At 36.1% G+C, this 23,803-nt stretch overlaps 1 protein-coding gene across 2 annotated transcripts in view; it reads right to left on the reverse strand.

The window, feature by feature from the left end:
• The window catches only part of LOC115218295 (cGMP-dependent 3',5'-cyclic phosphodiesterase-like), a 614,814-nt gene that overhangs the window by 440,803 nt on the left and 150,208 nt on the right, over positions 1-23,803 (reverse strand). The gene's annotated exons all lie outside the window — the stretch shown is intronic.

The raw sequence follows: 23,803 nt of genomic DNA on the forward strand, positions 1-23,803 counted from the left end.
ACCCATGCTGGTGGCACATAAAAAGCACCACCTGAGCATGGACAATGCCATTGCCACCTGACTGACACCTGTGCAGGTGGCATGTAAAAAGCACCCACTACAATCTCGGAGTGGTTGGTATTAGGAAGACCATCCAGCTGTAGAAACCTTGTCAAATCAAATTGGAGCCTAGTGCAGTCTCACAGCACACCAGTTCCCAGTCAAACCATCCAATCCATGCTAGCATGGAAAGTGGATGTTAAATGATGATGATAATGATGATGATGATGATATATATATATATATATATATATATATATATATATATTATATATATATATATATGTATATATATATAACTTTATAAAATTGATAGGTTTTGGCTAGTATAGGCCCAGGCCACATCCAACTTAATAGCACCACCTAATGAAGTCTTTCAGTCATATATGAGGCACTATGGCCCACACGCCATATTCAGTCAATTGCTGAGAAAGATGATATATGAGTGTGTGTGTGTGTAAGCATGTACAAGTATGTGTTTACATGAGTGAGTTCAAATTTCCCTTGTGTTTACTGGTGGACTGCAAACAAACAACACTATTGTCTACTTGTAGTCCAGTGTGAAAGCATGTCTGGTCTGTTTGATGCTTGATAGCCTGAAAGATTATTATCCTAAATGGGTGGGATGGTGACAGGAAGAGAATGTGGCAATAGAGTACTTAGCCCTACCATACTCTCATCTGACCCATGCAGGTATAGAAAAGTGGATGTTAAAATTATATATATATATTATTGGCTAAACTGGCAAAATGACCATTCCGAAATATATATATATATATGTATGTATATATGTATATATCGGTTTGCTGTGCTTGAAAAGACTCGTCAAGCTAAGTAAAAGTGTGGTTGCCCTTGCATACAGGTTTGTCCCCTGCAACCCTTTCAAGCTGAGCAGCCCTAATCTCACAGGTGCTGGTGCAACATAAAAAGCATCTGTGTCTGTGCTGCATAAAATACATGCAGTACACTTTGTAAAGTGGTTGGTATTAGGAAGGACATCCAGCCATAGAAACCATACCAAAACAGTCAGGGAGCCAGAACAGCCCTTCAGCTGGTCAGCTCCTGTCAAACTATTCAACCCATGCCAGCATGGAAAACAGACATTAAATGATTATGATGATGATGATGATGATGTATATATAAATATGTATATATTATTATTATTATTATTATTATTATTATTATTATTATTATTATTATTATTATTATTATTATATGCCCACGGGCATATGGCGTAGTGGTTAAGAGCACAGGCTACTAACCCCAAGATTCCAAGTTCAATTCCAGGCAGTGACCTGAATAACATCAACAACAATAACAACAACAATAATAATGTAGATATATTATTTATTATAGACTATCCCATTGTTAAATGATGGATGAGAATGTCCCAATTTCCTGTTGAACCATCACACAGATGCTTTGTTTATAGTGAACAAATACTTGTGTTTCCCCAAATCAAAATGACATTGCCTGTGCAGCTGCACAAGTGTAGAGCAATGTGAAATGAAGTGTTCTGCTCAAGAAGACAACACACAATCTGGTCTGGGAATTGAAACCATCATCTTGCAATTGTGACTGCAACACCTGGCCACTAGAAAATGTTCGTCTGTCAGATTGTTCATATCACTTTTTTTAATATTAATTTCAAATTTTGGCACAAAGCCAGCAATTTTGGAGGAGGGGTAAAGTGATTACATGAACTCCAACGATCAACTGGTACTTATTTTATCAACCCTGAAAGGATGAAAGGCAAAGTTGATCCTGGTGGAATTTGAACTCAGAATGTAAAGATGGATGAAATGCTACTAATCATTTTGCTCAGTATGCTAATGATTCTGCCAGCTCACTACCTCAATACACTTTTTTTTTTAATATTAATTAGGTAATTAACATGACAAGCTGGCAAAATCATTAGCACACTGGGCAAAGTTTCAGTGGCATTTTGTTCATCTTTACTCTTGAATCCAAATTCCATTTCGTCTTTCGTCCTTTCGGGGTCAAGGAAATAAATACCAGTTTAGCACTGGGGTCAATGTAATTAACTTACCTTCTTCACATAAATTGCCAACCATGTGCCAAATTTTGAAATCAATATCAATTTGGTAATTAAAGGAGTGACAATCTAAGTCACTGATTGAATTCCCAGAGATGAAACTTTGTCTTTGAGAACAACTTGACATCACACAACGTTTTAAATAATAGATTATTGGCCCTTAAAATATTTTGCTTTATTTTTTTATTTGTAAACATTTTGACCCCAACCCACCTGTGATCATCTCCGTTTCACTGTTCTAAAACATTTCCTTTTAAAGTGTTCATACTGAAATTGAAATCTTTTTAATCATAATTGTTAATCCTAATTTCATGTAACAATCTCTTGTAATGTTTCTTATTTTTTTATTGCCCAAAAGGGGCTACACATAGAGGGGACAAACAAGGACAGACAAACGGATTAAGTTGATTACAACGACCCCAGTGCGTAACTGGTACTTAATTTATCGACCCTGAAAGGATGAAAGGCAAAGTCGACCTTGGTGGAATTTGAACTCAGAACGTAGAGGCAGACAAAATAGCTATTTCTTTACTGCCCACAAGGAGCTACACACAGAGTGGACAAACAAGGACAGACAAATGGATTAAGTCAATTACATGAACCCTAGTGTGTAACTGGTACTTAACTTATTGACCCCGAAAGGATGAAAGCAAAGTCGACCTTGGTGGAATTTGAACTCAGAATGTAGCGGCAGATGAAATACCACTAAGCATTTCGCCCGGCGTGCTAACGTTTCTGCCAGCTCGCCGCCTTTATCTGTTATTATGTTTCTATCATTGGATTACTAACAAAAATGTTTTAATCATTTTTACTTTTTTCACACTTATTCAAAATAGCAAGACATTGATTAAAAATATGATCAGAAATGGGTTTAACTTCAAAAATTTTAAATGAGAAACTAAGGGTATTTAAATTATGCAGGCTATATATTTAAAACTGAAATTTTCATTATACAATTTTCTTCAGTATTCTTATGAACTGGGACATAAATTGAATTGCACACTTATACTATTATGTTATTTAAGCTACAATTATTATACTACAAGTGTTGTCAGTAATGACGTCATATCTGTTTATCATAATTACATGTATTGAAAATTGGTCATAAAATACAACAAAAATATGCAAAATTTGTAAATGGTAATTGTAAACATCAGAATAACAGGAAATTGATGTTTGTACAAAATAAAAAGGAGAAGGATAAAACTGCATGCTAAATTTGATCACTGGATAAATACTCCTTTCTTTATTACTAACAATCAACATTTGTCCATGCACATTTAAGATTCTCCACTATACACACATATGTACATATATACATAGAAATGTACATGTATAAAGCATACATACAAACAGTGGTGAGGAGTTCAAAGAGCTGTTAGAGCATTTGATAGAATGCTTTGTGGGATAGCTTCTACTAAGTTCATAAAGTAACTGAGACATGCTAAGCTGGATCCATCAGGACTTAAGGGTCCAAGGATCATCATCACCATTTTAATACCCACTTTTCCACGTTTCTACAGACGCCCTCCCTGTTGTCCACCTTTACCAGATAGAGAGCGAAAGAGAGAGAGAGAGAGAGAGAGAGATTAAACATACATACAAACATAGCAAAATGCTCACATACATAAACAGAGGGAAAGAAAATGAAAGACACATTAACCCTTTCATTACCAACCCGGCTGAAACCAGCTCTGGCTGTGTAGTATAAATGTCTTGTTTTCATTAGTTTTTCATTAAAATCTTCCACCAAACCTTAGTCACAATTTATGTTCCTAATACTAGCTTAATGATAACTAAGTTAATTTACTAAATTCTTTGTTATATTTAAAATAATTGAAAGAAATTTTTGAGCATCTCAAAATAAATACAGTAACAAAAGGGTTAAGACTTTTGATGTCAAATCAATGTTGAAACAGTGACGCCAAAATAGGTGGTGCCAAAGTATTCCATATCCCAGAAATAGTGCCTTTTAGAAGCAATCTTGGACAACTGTATGTAGCTGCAGCAGCATCTTGTTAACCACTGGGCTACCGCACTATTTTTTTAAAATTTATTATTCATGAAATTCTCTATAGAAAATTTAACGACATTAACGACACTAATTAATATAAACTTTTCTTTCATTGTTTTAATAGATATTTTTCAGTTTTTCTAAAGATTTCATTGTTATGCAAGTAATTCACCTACTCCAGCTATCTTTCATGTATGGACAAAAATACATCAGAATAAAGAAAAATCAATTTGTTATATATTCATTGATCTCCCACCTCAATTAGATATTTATTTTTTTTAGCAAATATCTTTTTTTTTGTCGATCTTCACTTTTTTTTTTTTTTACCAAACTATGAACAAAATTTTCTATCTTGAAAATTAATTTTGTCTGCAATTTATAAATAAACTTAATGTTGTAATTTGCTTTGTTCAAAGCAACGTTTGAACTGAACTACACAAGAATATTATCATAAACTAGAAAAACATTATAAAAACAAAATATCAGATTTTGTTTCACAGATAACAGATTCAAATTATCCCCAAATCGCAGTTTTGTATACTCAAACAAGAAATGCTATTCAACTTACTAGAAGGTAAATACTAAACGCATTTTATAACATATAACCTGGCACCAGAATGATCATCCAACATCATTCAATATCAATATTTTACATCCATTTCCTGTGTTGGCATGAGTTAGACTAGTAATCACAATTTGAGTCTATCTTTATTCAAAGCTACTGCCCCTTTAAATGGGTTAGAAGACAATGTGCTGTTTGTACATTCCATTTTGGGATGACTTTTTTGGCTGGATGCTCTTCCTATCTCCAACCATTTTATAGCATCATTGTACAAGTACTTGAGAGGTTATTTTTCCCATGCGTGTGGAATTAACTCATGGAAATTTATTTTGTGTAACAAATTTTTACTAAGCAACTAAATATTTTTAATTCTAACAGGGTGAAGAAAAATAGTATGTTGCCAAATTGTCAGTAGCTGATTCTTTGATGGCTGACAAAAATGGCCTGACATTGCTAGTGTGAACCGGCTATAATATGTGTGTGTCTTGACTCCTGCTAAACCCCTGAGACTGACTCAATGAACCCCTGGAGCCCAGGCTAGGAACCACTGGTCTATAGCATCTATAATGTATAATAGTGTACATAGTTTCCATATAAGAGCATAATGATACACTACAGTTGCTGGATGTGTGGTAAGAAGCTTGCTTCTCAACCACATGGTTCTGGGTTTAGTCCCACAGCATGGCACCATGGGTAAGTGTTTCTAGTAGAGATTTGGGCCAACTAAAGATTTGTGAGCAGATTTGGAAGACAGAAATGGAAAGAAGCCCATCATATGCGTGTGTATGTGTGCATACACATGTATGAGTGTATGTGTGTGTGCTTGTGTGTGTGTGTGTGTGTGTCTGTGTGCATGTGTGTGTGTGTGTGCGTGTGTGTGTGTTTGATCAGAACTACCGCTTGACAACTAGTACAGGTGTGTTTACATCCCTGTAACTTAGTGATCCTGTAAAACAGACCAATAGAACAAGTACCAGACTTAAAAATAAAGTACTGGGGGTCGATTCAGTTGACTAAATATTCTCGTAGGCAGTGCTGCAGCATGGCCACAGTCTAATAACTGAAACGAGTAGAAGATAAAATATATATCGAAATACTGATCACACGCTGTATCCACACCTAGATTCACTTGTCTTAATTCTGTCTTACCTTTGGATCTAACAGCCTCCTGTCTCATCTGGGAGGCCTGAATGTCAAAGACTGATGTTGCACAACTTATTTAAATCCAGTTCACATTCGTGTTATAACACCATAAAATTGTGATGTCAGGGGGAATATCCATATGCATGAATGAACAAGAAGTAAGTGATTTTACAAAATGTTTCAGTAATTTGTCTGTCTATTAGTCTATCTATGTATATGTATGCACACACGTATATATATATATATATATATATATATAATATATATATATATATATATATATATATATATTATATATATATATATATAAATACATACACTCTCACACACAAGTATTTCATGAAGTAAATATTTAATTGATTAGCTGATGATGAAATTAGTATTATACGTTTCTGACTAAAATTCCCATGGTGAATTTGAATCAGGAATGTTACTATGTCTTGCTTCATACATAACTGAATTGAAAACAAAGCTAGCATGATCATTTCTACATGCTACATTACAATCAAATACCAATTTAAATGTAGATGAAAAGCTAAGTAGAAAACAACTATAAAAAGTGTTTAAGAGAAATTTACAAATGGCTGCCAACTGAGACAGATGATTGAGCAGAGAAAAGTTGAAAGTTAAGAAATAAGTAACAAATAATAATATTCCTTTCCTTTCTACTGTAGGTATAAGGCCCAAAATCTTTGGGGGTGAGGGGGCAGTCGATTAGATCGACCCAGTATGTAACTGGTACTTAATTTATTGGTCCCAAAATGGATAAAAGGGCAGAGTCGACCTTGGCAGAATGTAAAGACAGATAAAATACCTATTTCTTTACTACCCACAAGGGGCTAAACACAGAGAGGACAGACAAACAGATTAAGTCGATTATAACCACCCCAGTGCGTAACTGGTACTTATTTAACCGACCCCGAAAGGATGAAAGGCAAAGTCGACCTTGGCGGAATTTGAACTCAGAACGTAGTAGCAGACGAAATACTGCTAAGCATTTCGCCCGGCGTGCTAACGATTCTGCCAGCTTGCCGCCTTCACAAATACTAATATTGCAGTGAATTTGATAGGGAAGTTGGTGGTAGTGGTGATGATGGAGATTATAGTTGTGGCGATGGTTAGTCATGATGGTGGCAGCATAATTATTGATAATCCTTTCTACTAAAAGCACAGGACCTGAAATTTGGAGGGGGGGGGCTGATTAGTCAATTACATTGACCCCAGTGTTTTACTGGTACTTAATTTATCAACCCTGAAAGGATGAAAGGCAAAGTCAATCTCAGTAGTAGAATTTGAACCCAGAATGTGAAGACAGATGAACCACTGCTAAGCATTTGACCCATTGTGCTAATGATTCTGCCAGCTCACCACCTTATACCAAATACTAATATTACAGTGGATTTGATAGTGGTGCTGGTGGTTGAGGTGGTAGTTGTAGTAGTGATCATGGGGATTATAGTTGTAGTAACAGTAGTCATAGTGGTAGCAGCAAGATTATTGATAATCCTTTCTACTATAGGCACATGACCTGAAATTTTGGGGTAGTCGATTACATCAGATCATGTGCTTGACTGGTAAATTAAGTACCAGTTATGTACTGGGGTCAATCTAATTGAGTGTGTCCCCCGCCTCCCTCAAAATTTCAGGCCTTGTGCCTAGAGTAGCAAAGACTATTCTTTCTACTATAGGTACAAGGCCTGAAATTTGGGAGAGGGGGATAGTCCATTACATCGACCCCAGTATTCAACTGGTACTTATTTTATCGACCTTGAGAGGATGAAAAGTAAAGACTACCTCAGCAGAATTTGAACTCAGAATGCGAAGATGGATGAAATGCCACAAAGCATTTTGCCCAGCAGGCTGGCGATTCTGCCAGCTCACTGCTTTCTATCCTTTTCCTTTTGTAATATCAATATTCAAACATATTTACTTGTATATTTACTCCAAACCCTTGGTATAACTAGGACTTCAGTGTTGAAAAGATAAAAAATATTACTAGTAGCTTAATTAAAAAAATATGATTTTATCATTTTCTTTATCAATCATGTATCCATTCAGCATGTGTATATTAGTTAAGATACTTAAGTCATCATCATCAGCAGCATTTTATGCCAATTTTTCATGCTGCTGTAAGTTGGACAGATCTTCACAATCCCTGTCAGTTCTTATTCAGAGACACTGTCCTCTTAGATACATCTCACTTGTATATTCTAATTTGACATGGTTTACACAGCTAGATGTCCATCCTGACACCAACCACTTCACAGTGTACAAGGTGCATTTTGTTGTGGCACAAACACTAGAGAGGTAGTCATGTCCTTTACAAGACTTAAGAACACACTCCACCCTACATTTTCTCTATTCATACAGAATGTATTTTGTGTATTCTATTATGGTGCCAGCACTAGAGAGATCATCATGTCTTTGATTCATCTTCTCAATCCATGACCTCAACAAAATGAAGAATCTACCCACCTTACATTATCTCTGTTCGTGTACCAATCACTTTGCAGAGTGTACTAGATACATTTTATGATGATGCTAGCATTAGCGAGCTTTCCTTCTCTCTTGCAAGACTAAGATATTTTCTTTACATTATTTTGATTTATTCAAGGTAAACATAGCTGAGAGTGTGAACAAAGCAGAGAATGATGACCAAGTGGGTGACAAGAGAGAGCATGAATTATGGTAGAAATAGATTGATAGAAGTGAGAGGGTGGTAGGAGAGGAAGAAATGGAAAAGAGACAATGATAAGTAGCAAAATAATGGATACTGGAAGATGTGTGGCTTAATGGTCAAGGTATTCAACTCCCGGTCATAATCCTACAAGTTCATTTCCCAGCAGTGTGTTATATCCTTGAGCAAGACACTTTATTTCTCGTTACTCTGGTCCACTCAACTGGCAAAAATTAACTGTACCTGTAATTTAAAAAGCCAGCCCTGTCCCACTCTGTGTCAAGCTCAATCTCCCTGAGAACTACATTAAATGTACATGTGTCTGTGGAGTACTCAGCCGTTTGCACATTTATTTCATGAGCAGCTGTTCCATTGATTGGATTATCTGGAACACTCATTGTTGTAACCAATGGAGAGCTAGAATTGGATATTGGTAAGGAAAAGCTAGAATTGGATATTGGTAAGGAAAACATGAACAGCATGATGGGGGTAGAGCCGGCACAGACAACCATTACCAAGAAGTAAGTCACATAAAATAAAGCTCATCACCAAGAGGGCAGCACTACTAAAAGAATTCAAGGTAATTTTTCATTGGTATGTCATTCAGAAAGTACCACAGGCTACAGAAGATTGATTTGAAAGACAGCCAGAGTGGCATGATGGGAAAAAATAGAGTGGGTGTGGGGATAGAGTGAAGTTTGGTGGTAGATAATGGAAGGTATTCATTTGAAAACTGAAAATTATTTTGGCAATTCAGTAGTTGGAAGATGTGTAGAAAAACAAAGGTTAGAGAAGTGTTGCAAATTAAGATAGTCTTTATAGACCAACTAAGATAAGAAATTTGATAAAACAACTGCAGTAGTGTTATTTTTTTTCTCATATTTTTCTTTTTTGTCTGCACAGTCAGAACTGGAACTAATAGTTCCCATGACTATAAGGCATGTATACCTTTCCCATTTCATAATAGATAATAGATTAGCTAACATTAAGTAGACATCAGCTATAAAGGTTGCACACAAATATCCATAGACATTAATCTACTCAATATATGCCATTAAAAACAAATATTAAAAATAAATAAATAAAATGGTAAACTTAGGTTAGCAGCTTAAAGAATGTCAAAAATCTTTTTTTATTCAAAGGTTTTTGCAGCCATTTTTTTTTCTTTTAATAATTCTAATCTAAACTTTAGAATAAATTAATGGAGTATTAATACTAGGGAGATCCTTTCTCAGTTCTAAGAATTTGTTTTTAGTTTTTAGCACACCGGAAAGGTAGTGCCCATGACATTTTACAGGAATTCCAAGACCTGTGGGTGGAATTTATCCTCAACCTAAACAGCTGACCCAAATGCTTGCAAAATTATGGTGGTTTCCTATGGTGGCAAGTAGTGGGGGTTAAATGGGTGACAGTTTAAGCCTACCGCCCACATAGGCCATGGTGAAATGTGAGCTCAGAACACAAAGAGTTGAAATAAATACTACAAGTCATTGGTCTAATTTTTCTTAGAATTCCACCAGTCTGCCACTCCAGATTGGTACTTCTTTTATTGACTCAGAAAGTATGAAAGCCACCACTAAGTCTAGTCCTTGTTGTGGTGTGGAGGCTTACATTCCTCAATGACCTTCAGAGTAACCAAGCAAGCTCTTTGTAGGGTCTCCCATGCTGGCAAGAAATGAAAGGAATATATTTTAGCTGATCCCAGAAGGAATGGATTTTGGCTAATCTTGTAATCTGTCCCACCACAAAGTGCAGTTTCTGTTGCAGTGTGGTTACTTGAGTGCCTCAATGATGTTGAAATCTATGCCCATGGAGTGCAAATTCCTGGTAGCCAGTGATATCTTTTATCTTTTACTTATTTCAGTCATTGGATTGCGGCCATGCTGGAGCACCACCTCAAATGGTTTAGTCGAACAAATCAGCCCCAGTATCATCATCATCATCATCATCATCATCATCATCGTTTAGCGTCCGTTTTCCATGCTAGCATGGGTTGGACGGTTGGACGCTTCATCAGGCCCAGTCAAATCTGGCAGTGTTTCTACGGCTGGATGCCCTTCCTAACGCCAACCACTCCGTGAGTGTAGTGGGTGCTTTTTACGTGCCACCCGCACTGGTGCCAGACAGAGCTGGCAAACGGCCACGAACGGATGGTGCTTTTTATGTGCCACCAGCACGAGGGCCAGGCGAGGCTGGCAACGGACACGAAACGGGGCGGTGCTGGCAACGGTCGCGAAACGGAAAGTTCTCTTACATGCCACCGGCACTGGTAACACATCTGCAATTTCCATTGATCGATTTCCATTGATCGATTTCGATTCTGATCCTCACTTGCCTCAACGGGTCTTCACAAGCAGAGTTTTGACATGCCACCGGCACTGGTAGCACATCCGCAATTTCCATTGATCGATTTCGATTCTGATCCTCACTTGCCTCAACACGTCTTCACAAGTAGAGTTTTGTGTCCCATGCATACGTAGGCTGGCTCCATCCCATGTAGAAGGCCACGGGTTATGGACTCACTTGTCCTGCCGGGTCTTCTCGCGCACAGTATATCTTTTAATATATATTTTACTTATTTCAGTCATTGGACTGTGTAACCTTTAAAGGTGTCACCCATTTCTCTTCTCAGGTGTTTAATTTCTGTAGTTTCCTCTCAGTGAAAAGCTCATTTATTCTTATAGTTTCTTTCCAGAACTCATTACCATCAATTTGTTTTGCTCTGGTCAATGATATTCAGTCCTTTTAAACCTTTAGCATTTAAACCAGTCACATCTGGCCCAGATATTCCATCTGTTTTATGTTCAAACTGGCCACATGTGGCCTCTCACACCTACTCTTCAATGTCATTCTAAAAATAAACAATCACATCATTGAAATCTCAAAGCTATGATAATATATGATTAATTCAAAATGATGTAAATAGATAGGAATTACATGCTAAAAGGGTTAAGCTTTCTGTTAATTAATATCTTTCAAATTAGTAGGCCCTTTTTTTTTCCTTCTTTGTGGTCCCTAATGCTACAGTGGCCTCAAACCTTATTTGGGATAAAATAGTATAAAAAATTAATTAAAAATTAGTGAAAGTTAGAGACGAAGTTACCCTTGTACAGAAAAGCTGGCTTGAATGCCTGCAACATGGTAGGCTCTGCTAAAGGGGACCAAGGACCTGGGGGTGCTGCTAAACCAGCTTCACAGAAAAGAGATTAAGTCTACCACCGTTCAATAGTATTTGTTCTCATATAAACTAGGTTGAATGGCTTTATTACTTTGCAAGTTTAAAGCAATAAATATGAGTATCGAATGGAGACTAATAACTTAGTGACAGCCAGATAAATTCTACAGAGACAGAACAAGAGAAAGAGATACTTATTAAATATTAAATATTCAAATTATATTAGAAAACTATCAAATATGATAAATTACTTTTTGAGTCTAATTCTCTTTCTGACAGATTGTTAGTCCAAACGCAACAAACTATTCTTGTTTTCGTGCATAGGGTAATGAAGTAAATGTGAGCCACTTGAATAGCCGAAAGGGAGATAGGTTATTTGTAAGTCGTTATGTCTAAATGAAAGAAGAGGCAAACTATAGGAGATGAAAGATGATTTCTCCTTCATCGTAAATAACCCAATTAAAACTAGCCAATCCACCAACTTGCATTCAATGATGATGATGATGATGATGATGATGATGATGATGATGATGATGATGACTATGATGATGATGATGATAATAGCTTCATCACTAGAGTAATAAAGGTTTAAATGAAGTTCATCAATCACAATGCACATTCAATAGGCAATTAATATGCTTGTAACAAGGCTATATCAATGTAGCCAAGAAATGAGTGGATGGGGGTCAATTCAACAGCATGCTATGGTAGGAAGTTAATCGCATTCATTAAGAGATACTCAGCATTATTTATTACTTTATTAAACTGCTTGATACTTAATATAATAATAATAATAATAATAATAATAATAATAATAATAATAATAATAATAATAATAAAAACAAGAATAGCAATAATATTAATAATTATGGTTTCAAATTTTGCCACAAGGGCAGCCATTTTGGGGGAGGGGATAAGTCGATTACATTGACCCCAGTGCGTAACTGGTACTTATTTAATCAACCCCCGAAAGGATGAAAGGCAAAGTTGACCTCAGCAGAATTTGAACCCAGAATATAGTGGCAGATGAAATACTTATTTCTTTACTATCCACAAGGGGCTAAACACAGAAAGGACAAACAAGGACAGACAAACAGATTAAGTCGATTATATCGACCCCAATGCGTAACTGGTACTTATTTAATCAACCTCGAAAGGATGAAAAGCAAAGTTGACCTCAGCGGAATTTGAACTTAGAACGTAAAGACTGACGAAATTCCGCTAAGCATTTTGCCTGGCTTGCTAATGATTCTGCCAACTCACCGTCTTAATTATAATAATAATAATAATAATAATAATAATAATAATAATATAATAATAATAATAATAATTTCTACTAAAGGCACAAGGCCATATATTTGTGGGGAGGTGACTAGTTGATTACATCGAGCCTGGTGTTTCACTATTACTTATTTTATTGACCTTGAGAGGGTGAAAGACAGTCAACTGTGGTGAAATTTGAACCAGAATGTAAAAATGGACAAAATGCTGCTAAGCATTTACCCAGTGTGCTAATGATTCTGCCTGCTTGCTGCCTTATCATTATTATTATTATTATTATTATTATTATTATTATTATTAATAATAATAATAATAATAATAATAATAATAATAATAATAATAATAATAATAATAATAATAATGAACGAACTAGTGAGTTTAGTTTAATGGCCTACCAATGTATACTATGAGTTTCTTTGCCCTAGGAGTCGGGAAGACACTCAGCAAGAAATGGAAGCAAATTTGAAAAAAGAAGAAAAACCCATAAATAATAATAATAATAATAATAACAATAATAATAATAATAATATAATAATAATAATAATAATAATAATAATAATAATAATAATAATAATAACTAAAATACTGCTGAGACCCCCTTCAGTCATGACTGACCATGGGATTGCACCTAGAAAGCTACCCTCCGAGGCACAAGTCCGGGCAAGTTTGTTTATGGAAGACCAGCAGTTGCCCATGCATACCTATTTCTTTATTACCCACAAGGGTCTAAACACAGAGGGGACAAACAAGGACAGACATAGGTATTAAGTCGATTACATCGACCCCAGTGCGTAACTGGTACTTAATTTATTGAACCCGAAAGGATGAAAGGCAAAGTCGACCTCGGTGGAATTTGAACTCACAACGTAATGCAGATGAAATACCGCTAAGCATTTCGCCCGGTGTGCTAACGTTTCTGCCAGCTCGCCGCCTTTGCCCATGCATACCAGTAAATAAGATGATAGGGGGCTGAGACTCCTGGTGGTTTACTGTGCTTGAAAAGACACATCAAGTTAAGTAAAAGCATGGTTGCCCTTGCATACAGGCTCATCCCCTGCAACCCTCTCCAGCTGAGCATCCTTAATCTTGAGTGCATGTAGGTGCTGCTGCCACTTAAAAAGCACCTGTACTGGTGCTGCATAAAAGCACCCAGTACACTCTGTAAAGTGGTTGGCGTAATTTTATGTTAATTGATGTTCCAGACACCAGCTGAACAATGACTAAGTTATTTCTTCATTATCTTCAAAATCAACTGTGACAAATTCAGTGTTATATGGTGTATTTCAATAACATGTAAACACATCATACTATCACTACATGGTAACAAAAGGGTTAAGTTATAAAATTTAAAAGGCGTCCTTGACAGCCTGTCACCTATTTTGGCTTTTGTCAAGGACTCTCATCTATAAATCTTATACATTCTCTGCTTTATTTACACATTGTAATTTGCTGTAATTTCCTGGTGAAAATAAACGAATTGAAATTGAGTGGTAAAACTGAAAAAATTCAAATATATTTTAGTTTTAAGCAAAAAAAAAATTAATAAATAAATAAAAGAAATCCAGCTTGTTTCATGTGGTGTTGTGTATGTGGAGAATGTAGGTGCCAATCAGAAACTGTAAAAGATTATATCCAGCAGGTATAGAGAAGAATACAATTAAAACTTTGTGCTGTACAAATGGTGTATTTAAAATATCCAGATGTGAAGTATATGTACTTCTGTACTGTTGGTTATGTTTGACAACAACACAAGAGGAATATATATGGAGTTAACAGGAAGTATTAAGATCATATGAAGCTGAAGTGAAAGGAGAGTTAATGAGTAAATGATAGCATTGTAAAAATACATTTATGTATTTGTTTTGCAAGATTCTTGATGTGGAAACATGAGTTGAAAAAGAAATGGCCATCTTTTGACAATAGATACAGGTGCTATTTATTTGATCCTCACTTTAGTTTTAACATTGATTTTAGTTTATTCGTCTGTCAAAGTTCTATCGTCACACATTTTGTGACCTCTTCAACATCTCTCTGTCTCATGTGTCTCCTCTTGTCCTGCCCACTCCATTTTGCCCTTCTGTGGTATGTGTCTCTCTTTCGCAGACAAATAAACTAAAAATGATAAAGTGAAGAGCAAATAAATAGTCTGTGTGTTTAATTAGCAAAAGATGACCGTCCCAAAGTATAGTCTCTCTTTTTACTCTTTTACTTGTTTCAGTCATTTGACTGCAGCCATGCTGGAGCACCGCCTTTAGTCAAGAAAATCGACCTTAGGACTTATTCTTTGTAAGCCTAGTACTTATTCTATCGGTCTCTTTTGCCGAACCGCTAAGTTACAGGGACGTAAACACACCACCATCGGTTGTCAAGCGATGTTGGTGGGGACAAACACAGACACACAAATATATACATATATACGACGGGCTTTCAGTTTCCGTCTACCAAATCTACTCACAAGGCTTTTGTCAACCCGAGGCTATAATAGAAGACACTTGCACAAGGTGCCATGCAGTGGGACTGAACCCAGAACCATGTGGTTGGTAAACAAGCTACTTACCACACAGCCACTCCTGTGCCTATAGCAACATTGTAAAAATATTTATGGTTTGATATGACAGAGCAAAAGTTATTGATATAAAAAGGAAGAGTTAATAGTTTCTCTCTACTTTTTATACAGCATATCATGTAGAAATTTTCTCATGACATGCATCTGTTATATCTAATTACATCATGTTTTTACCACAAATTATCTGATACATGAAACCCTTTACTATATCACTACTACACATGTAAACAACAAATGGGATCATTACCCCATACGATTACTACATGGTAACCATAAAAAGGTAACACTACTCCATGTAATCATTTGATAATATCAGTATTCCATGTAACTGCTATAGGACATTACAATTCCATCTGACTGCAACATGGAATCCCTGCACCATATAACTATTACAGCACTGTATTACAATAACATGTAAACACATCATACTATCACTACCTCCATGTAATCACTACATGGTATCTCTACACCATATAAATACAATATGTATAACTGCCTCCATGTAACCCCAATGTTGTCTCTACTCCATGGCTCCACTACATAGTATCTCTACACCATATAAATATAACATGTATCACTGCCTCCATGTAACCCCAATTTTGTCTCAACTCCAAGGCACTACTGCATGGTATCTCTACTCCATATAAAAAGAGAAGAGAGAGATCACTACCTCTATATAATGACTACATGGTGCCACTACATCATGGTATCTCTACTCCATGTGACCATTTTACAAATGTTCCACCATGTTGCACACAACCAATGCCCTTTCTCTCATACCCCAACTTCAATTTCCATTGAAACCATACAATGGACAAGTAATGTTTGTCTATACCCAAGGTCTTATTTCATATTTAGATTGTATTTTCGTGAACAATAGCATCATTGGTTCAAGGTTTCTAAAGAGCTAATCATGGCATTTACTGTGTTTACAAGAATGGTAGTGGCAAGGGATTGTATGTGAGTCTGTGCAGCTTAGGAAAGAGAACCTATAAGTTTATAGGAGGGTAAAGAAACCAATTCTGATCATCAAGTGGTGGAGAAAAGCAAATACAAACACAAACACATAATAGGCTTTCACACAGTTTCTGTCTACCGAATTCATTCACAGGGGATATATATGCACATGTGTGTGGAGTGGTGTTTGTGTATTTGTGCAATGTGTGTGTTTGTGTGTGTTTGTAGTGTGTGTGTGTGTGTGTTTCCCTTGTCTTGTCATTGCCTGATGGTTGTAAGTGAGTATGACTATCATACAAGCAATGTTGTTTATTTTCAATCTTATGCAAAAAAAAAAAACATGCTTGAAATCAAAGAGAAATATTTAACTTGCTTGGAAACAAGTGAGGGTTTGCATCAGGAAGGGCATCCAGCCATAGAGCATTTGCATCAACAAATTTTATGCAACCCATGCAGGCATGGAAAAGTGGACATTAGAATGCTGTTGATGATAATGATGATAATGATATCAGTGTAAGATGCATATGTCATCATCAACACCACCACCGTCACTGTCATCGTCATTATCATCATCATCATCATCAACTTACATCTGCTTCACCATGTTGGCGTGGGTTGAATGAATCTTAAAACAACTTGCTACTCATCTGAGTATTTTATTGTCATCTGTTAATGCACAGCGACCATGTATATCTTCCTTGTATATCTCATTTCTTTCTTCCAGTGTTTTCCGATATGTCTATTTTTCGTATCACAACAATTACCCCCAATAGGACCCCCCCCCCGACAGTAACTACCACCTCAGACAAGGACAATTACCCCTCTTGGTTAATTACCTCCTCTCCAATATATTAAGAAGTTTTAAATCCTTATCTTTTGCCCACAGGGGTAATTGTCCTTGGTGGGGTGGTTATTGTGTATGGTGGGTAACTGTCCTAGGCTCCTATTTTACCCATCCTCTACATTAGAACTGATACCCTAAAACCAAGGTGCCATGTAAAAAGCACTGGTGATGGTGCCACATAAAAAAGCACTCAGTACAACCAGTAAAGTGGCTGGCATTAGGAAGCGCATCCAGTTGAAGAAACCAACTCAGAAACAGACTAAGGAATCTGGAATGGCACCCCACTGGCTTTTGTCAGCTCCTGTCAAGCCATCCAACCCATACCAGCATGGAAAACAGACGTTAAATGATGATGACAATGATGATGATTTTTACAACTGAATACTTTTTCTATCATTAACCACTTTAAAGCATGAATGGAAACATTTTATCAAGCGACCTGCACTAGGGACCTTGCCTTTGAAAATGTTGAAAATGTATAAGAGTTTCCTCAACATTTTCAATTTGTTCCTTCTTTTTGTTGTGCAGCATAGATTTTTTTCACAGCTTGAAACCCTTCTTAGCCCCAACCACTTTACAATATGGACTGGGTAGTTTTTATTGTGCCACTGACATTACAGAGCTTATTTCTGATAATACTAAACATTTCCCTTTACCATGTATTGCTTTTATTCAATGCAATTATTTTTCAGCATAATCTTTACAGATGAATGCTGTTCTTATCCATCAACCACCATACAGCATGGACTAGTCTGAATACATTTTACTATGTCACCAAGCACAAGAGAGGTTGTCCATGGAAGGACTAAAGAAAGAGTTCCATCTATCAAATTGCACACTCAAAATATTGGTCAAACAAAGGCTGTAGTAGCGGACAAAGACATTTGGTCAAAATACCAAGCAGTGGGACCACACATTGATGCCTGCTATACACTAACATAAACTTTTACTATCTACTCCAGCATTCTAATATTATTACTGCACACTGAAATCATATCTGCTATCATGAGCTCCATTATATTCTAGTATATATATATATATATATGGATGTGTATATATATATGTATGTGTATATATATATGTATGTGTGTATATACATATATATATATATATAATATATATATATATATATATATATATATATATATATATATATATATCTGTATATATATATATGCATATATATATATGTATGTGTATATATATATATATATATATAATATATATGTGTGTGTGTATATATATATATATATATGTGTGTGTATATATATATATATATATATATATATATACACATACATACACACACATACATACATACATATATATATATATATATATAGTCTTTCTTCTCATCTTCTTTCATTATCCTTCTCATCTTCATCACCACCACCACCATCACCATCATCATCATCATCATCATCATCATCATCATCATACAATTATCCTCCACCCACCATTTGACATACAATAAACATGTAATTTCCATCAAATCATTGAAAAATGCCTGGAATACATCAATTTAGAAAATAGCAATATATTTAGCAGTTAATATATTTACTGTGAACATGGTGGTGGTGGTGGTGGTGGTAAGAGTGTTGGTGCTGAAGATTATAATGGTGGCATAGATTATGATGGTAGATGTGGTTGTGATTATGATGCTGTGAATGATAATGAAAATGGTTGTAATAATAATGATATTGGTAGTAATAATGATAGAGACAGTTGTAATAATGATGATGATAAGAATATTTGTAGTAATGATGTATTTGTCTAGCCCCAGGTCAGTCCAAATTGAGCAGATCTATGATCAAAAACATTCCAACCAGGACCATTTTGTCTCATTTAGACTACATCAAATACATTATCTAACATTGATGCATGTGTGTCTGTGTGGTAAGAAGTTTGCTTCCCAACTACATGGTTCCAGGTTCAGTCCCACTGCTTGCTTTCTTGGGCAAGTGATTTCTACTATAGCCTAGGGACAACCAAAACCTTGTGAGTTTGGACTTTACCTTTCATCCTGAGGGGTCAATAAAACTACTAGTTGAGTTTTGGGGGTTGATAATTGACTAGCCCCCATCACCCCCATCACTCCCTCCCCAAATTTCAGGTTTACTCCATATATTCTTTTATTCTTTTACTTGTTTCAGTCATTTGACTGCGACCATGCTAGATCACTGCCTTTAGTCAAGCAAATCTACCCCAGGACTTATTCTTTGTAAGCCTAATACTTATTCTATTGGTCTCTTTTGCTGAACCACTAAATTATGGGGATGTAAACATACCAGCATCGCTTGTCAAGCGATATTGGGGAGACAAACACACACACACATATATATATATACATATATATGATGGGCTTCTTTCAGTTTCCATCTACCAAATCCACTCACAAGGTTTTGGCCAGCCCGAGGCTGTAGTAAAAGACACTTGCTCAACATGCCATGCAGTGGGACTGAACCCGTAACCATGTGGTTGGTAAGAAAGCTACTTACTTGGCCACTCCTGAGCTTATATAGCAGAAAGAATTATTATTTTTATTACTGATGAGAGCAGCACATGACATCATTGGGGTACAGATATATGAAGCCCAATATAACCATCATGACTACCTGTCTGATAACTGATGAGAGAATCTATCACTATTGTTATTAAGAAGAAGAAGATGATGATGATAAGAAGGAGGAGGAGGAAAAGGAGGATGGGGAGGAATGATAGCTCCAACAGTTTCCTTGAACCAAATTCTACTCACAAGGTACTGGTCAACTAAAGGTTATACTTTTTTTATCTCTCAATCAAGACAAAAGGCAAATTCCTCATGATCATTTTGAGATTATTTAAGACTAATGAAGAATACAAGGATGTTATCCTCAAACCAGAGACATGGAACTAAAAGACTTGCAAAAGTGTACATTAGGCACAGATGTGGCTGTGTGATAAGTAGTTTGCATACCAACCACATGGTTCCAGGTTCAGTCCCCCTGCATGGCCCCTTGGGCAAGTGTCTTCTACTATAGCCTCAGGCCGACCAAAGCCTTGTGAGTGGATTTGGTAAATGGAAACTGAAAGAAGACTGTCATGTGTGTGTGTGTGTGTGTGTGTGTGTGAGTGAGTGAGTGTGTGTGTGTTTGTGTGTCTGTGTTTGTCCCCACCACTATCGCTTGACAACCGATGTTGGTGTGTGTATATCCCCGTAACTTAGCAGTTCGGCAAAAGAGACTGATAGAATATGTACTAGGCTTTCAAAGAATAAGTCCTGGGATCGATTTGTTCGACTAAAGGCAGTGCCCACGCATAGCCGCAACTCAAATGACAGAAACAAATAAAAGAATAAAAGAATTTTAAAAATTGCTAAAAGTACAAAAAGCCATGGTGGTGAAATTAAACTGTGTTTAGTCTAGGAAAATCCAGATTCTGATCTGTAAGTTGCTAAACTGTTCATCAATTATTCATTTGATATAAGGCACTCTACATATTAGATATTGCCTATTGCCAATTACAAAGATTTCAACAATGAAACAAATACAAGGAAAATAATAGCAATAATAATATAGATGAAAAGATCTCTAGGCACAAGTGTGGCTGTGTGGTAAGAAACTTGCTTCTCAACCACATGATTCTGGGTTAGTACCTTGAGCAAGTGACTTCTACAAGCCTTGGGCCAACCAAAGCTTTGTTAGTGGATTTGGTAGACAGAAACTGAAAGAAGGCCATTGTGTATGTGTATGTGTGTATCCATGTCTGTGTGTCTTTCCGTCTCTGTTTGTCCCCCACACCACCACCACCACCACTTGACAACTGCTGTTGGTGTGTTTGCATCCCCATAACTTCAGTAAAAAGAGACCAATAGACTAAGTACCAGGCTCAGAAAATCAATTATTGGGTTCAAATCATTTGACTAAAAATTCAAGGTGGTGCTCCAGCATGGCCACAGCGTTAATGCCTGTAACAAATAAAAAATAAAAGATAAAAAAGATACTCTTAAAGACTAATTTAAGCCATTCTAGCTGAAACCATCCCAATTTTTTTCTAGAGTATATTATCAAATATGCCCTTTTTAAAGACAGTAGGTATGTTTGAGGGAGTTTTTTTGTGGCTGTTTCTAGCAAGAAGAAAGAATAACCATGGAAACGTTCTCTGATTGATTCAAATATTCAGGGTTTTTAAATTGTGGGAACAAATCAGATGTGATAGCATTTCAAGTAGAAGAAAATTCTGACATTGTTAACAGAAACATTTATTTATTTATTTGTGTGTACAACAACTAAAAAGATTTTGAAATAATTAAAAAAATTTTTTTTTTGGAAACCGAAACATTCCTTCTAATTTTTATTTATCTTAAGGCAGTTCCTTTTAATAGTTTTGAATTGAAGAAAAGAATGATATTTTTTCCCAACACATCCTTATTAATTTACATTTAGTTGAAATGTATGCTTACGTATGTAAGTAACATAATTGAATATCATATAAGAAATGGCATGAAGGCTGATGCATTAAATTGCTGTGCTGTGAGGTAGAGATCCAATTTCTTGAGATGTAACTAATTTTATTTTCTTTAGCTATTGTTGCTTGCTTTTGTTTAACTCCAGGTTATTCTTGATCAAGCAGATCTATGATCAAAGGTTTTCCAACTATGAACATCCTGTCTTTTTTTTTCTTTCTCTAGTTGCAGTGACAGAATAAGTAGGTGTCTAAGAGTAAATTCTCTAATGCAAATCCTTCGCACTTTCAAAGTGGAGGAATGTGGCTCAGGTTGCTATTTCTAGCAAGTTGAGTGATCGTATTAGAGGCTCACAACTTGGCGACCCCACTTGCCAAGCCTTCAACCGACTTAACATACGACTCTTGTCAAGATTTGAGATCCGATGCACCACCAAAGTACGGATCTACCAAGCACTGGTGCGAACGATTCTCCTTTACGGAAGCGAGTCATGGCCGATGAGAGTGGAAGATATTAAGCGACTAGAATCCTTCGATCACCTCTGTCTACGCCACATCTTTCGTGTCCGATGACATCAATTTGTCTTCAATAATTTGGTGTGATACCAGTGCAAAATCACCTCCCTCCAACAGTCATCCAAACGAGATGTCTGCATTGGCTGGGTCATGCCCTCCGTCATCAACAAGGAGAATTCATCTACGAAGCAATTGCCCCAGCTCCCCTTAAGGGTTGACGAGAGTAATGTGGTGGACAATGAAAAACCTGGTTGATGACCGTCAAGGCTGATCTGGAACCCAACCTAGGCCCCCATATCTACAGTGTTCGCCGCTGGAATAAGGAGTGGTTGGAGATCATGTGGTCGTTAGCCTCAAATCGCCAGGTCTGGTCAGCATTCGTGGGAGATGCAACATTGAGGATGAATGAAGCCAGCTCAACCCACCCCAGGTGAATGCTGTCTCAAGACAAGAAAGAAGAGGCTCACAACTTGAATGACAACATCATCAAACAAGAAATTATTAAACAGACTATAAACCTCAACCTGTGAGCACTTGTATATGACTTCATTCCTGTAATGACTCGATCAGCAACATCACATCTCTACATTCTCAAAATATTACAGGAACCAGATGTATTTTGATAGTTTATGACCCCATTCTTTCAAGCTCACAAATATAGGGTATTTAAACAAAACATTGGTTATTTGTATTCTGCTGGAACCCCTATTTATAAATGGCCTCCCCACTGGCTGGTCACTCAATGTTGTTAAGATAGAGCTGATTTATATCAGCTAGAAAGATTGAAGCATCCAGGGTAAATGCTTACAGACAAAAAATGATTGTGTATGAAAGAGAAAATTTCTGAACTTGAAATTCTAAATTTCCCATTACCTACACAGATACCGTCTTGTTCTATAATTTTGATCACTGGAATGACTTATCTGTAAAACATCTAAGAATAAATACTGAACTAAGTATTTACCACCTATCCAAGCAGTTCAAAATCTAAAATGCCAAAACTATATTTAGAAAATTTACTTGAGGGGAAAATTTAATTTTCTATATTTCAACCCTTTTGACACCAAACTACCTGAGAACTTGACTGATTCTATTATAGAAACTTCCTAAAGTGATTTAAATTAAAAACTTTCCATCAAAATTACATGTTAATTTAAGTTTCATGCACCAGCTTAATAATGACAAGGTTATTTTACTAAATTATTTGTCATTTTTAAAACTAATTGAAACAGAGACAATATAGAAATATGATAACAAAAGATTTAAGTGCTACGCAAAATCAAAGTAATTATATTTGAGTGTTTTGTGTTATCATTTTTCTTAAACTTTTATCCATAGGAAAAGGGAAACTGTATTCAAGTTTGGCTATGATATACATGTCAGTGCGTATGGGAATATATATATATATATATATATATATATACATATATATACAGTTCTGAAAACTGTAGTATATTCTGAGTTACATTAGTAGCAACGTGGACTTTTTCCCTTTTCTTTCTCTATTAGAGAATTTGAGTAAAATTATAT

This window comes from Octopus sinensis, linkage group LG13 (genome assembly GCF_006345805.1).
Source record: "Octopus sinensis linkage group LG13, ASM634580v1, whole genome shotgun sequence".
NCBI classification, from domain to species: Eukaryota; Metazoa; Mollusca; class Cephalopoda; order Octopoda; family Octopodidae; genus Octopus; species Octopus sinensis.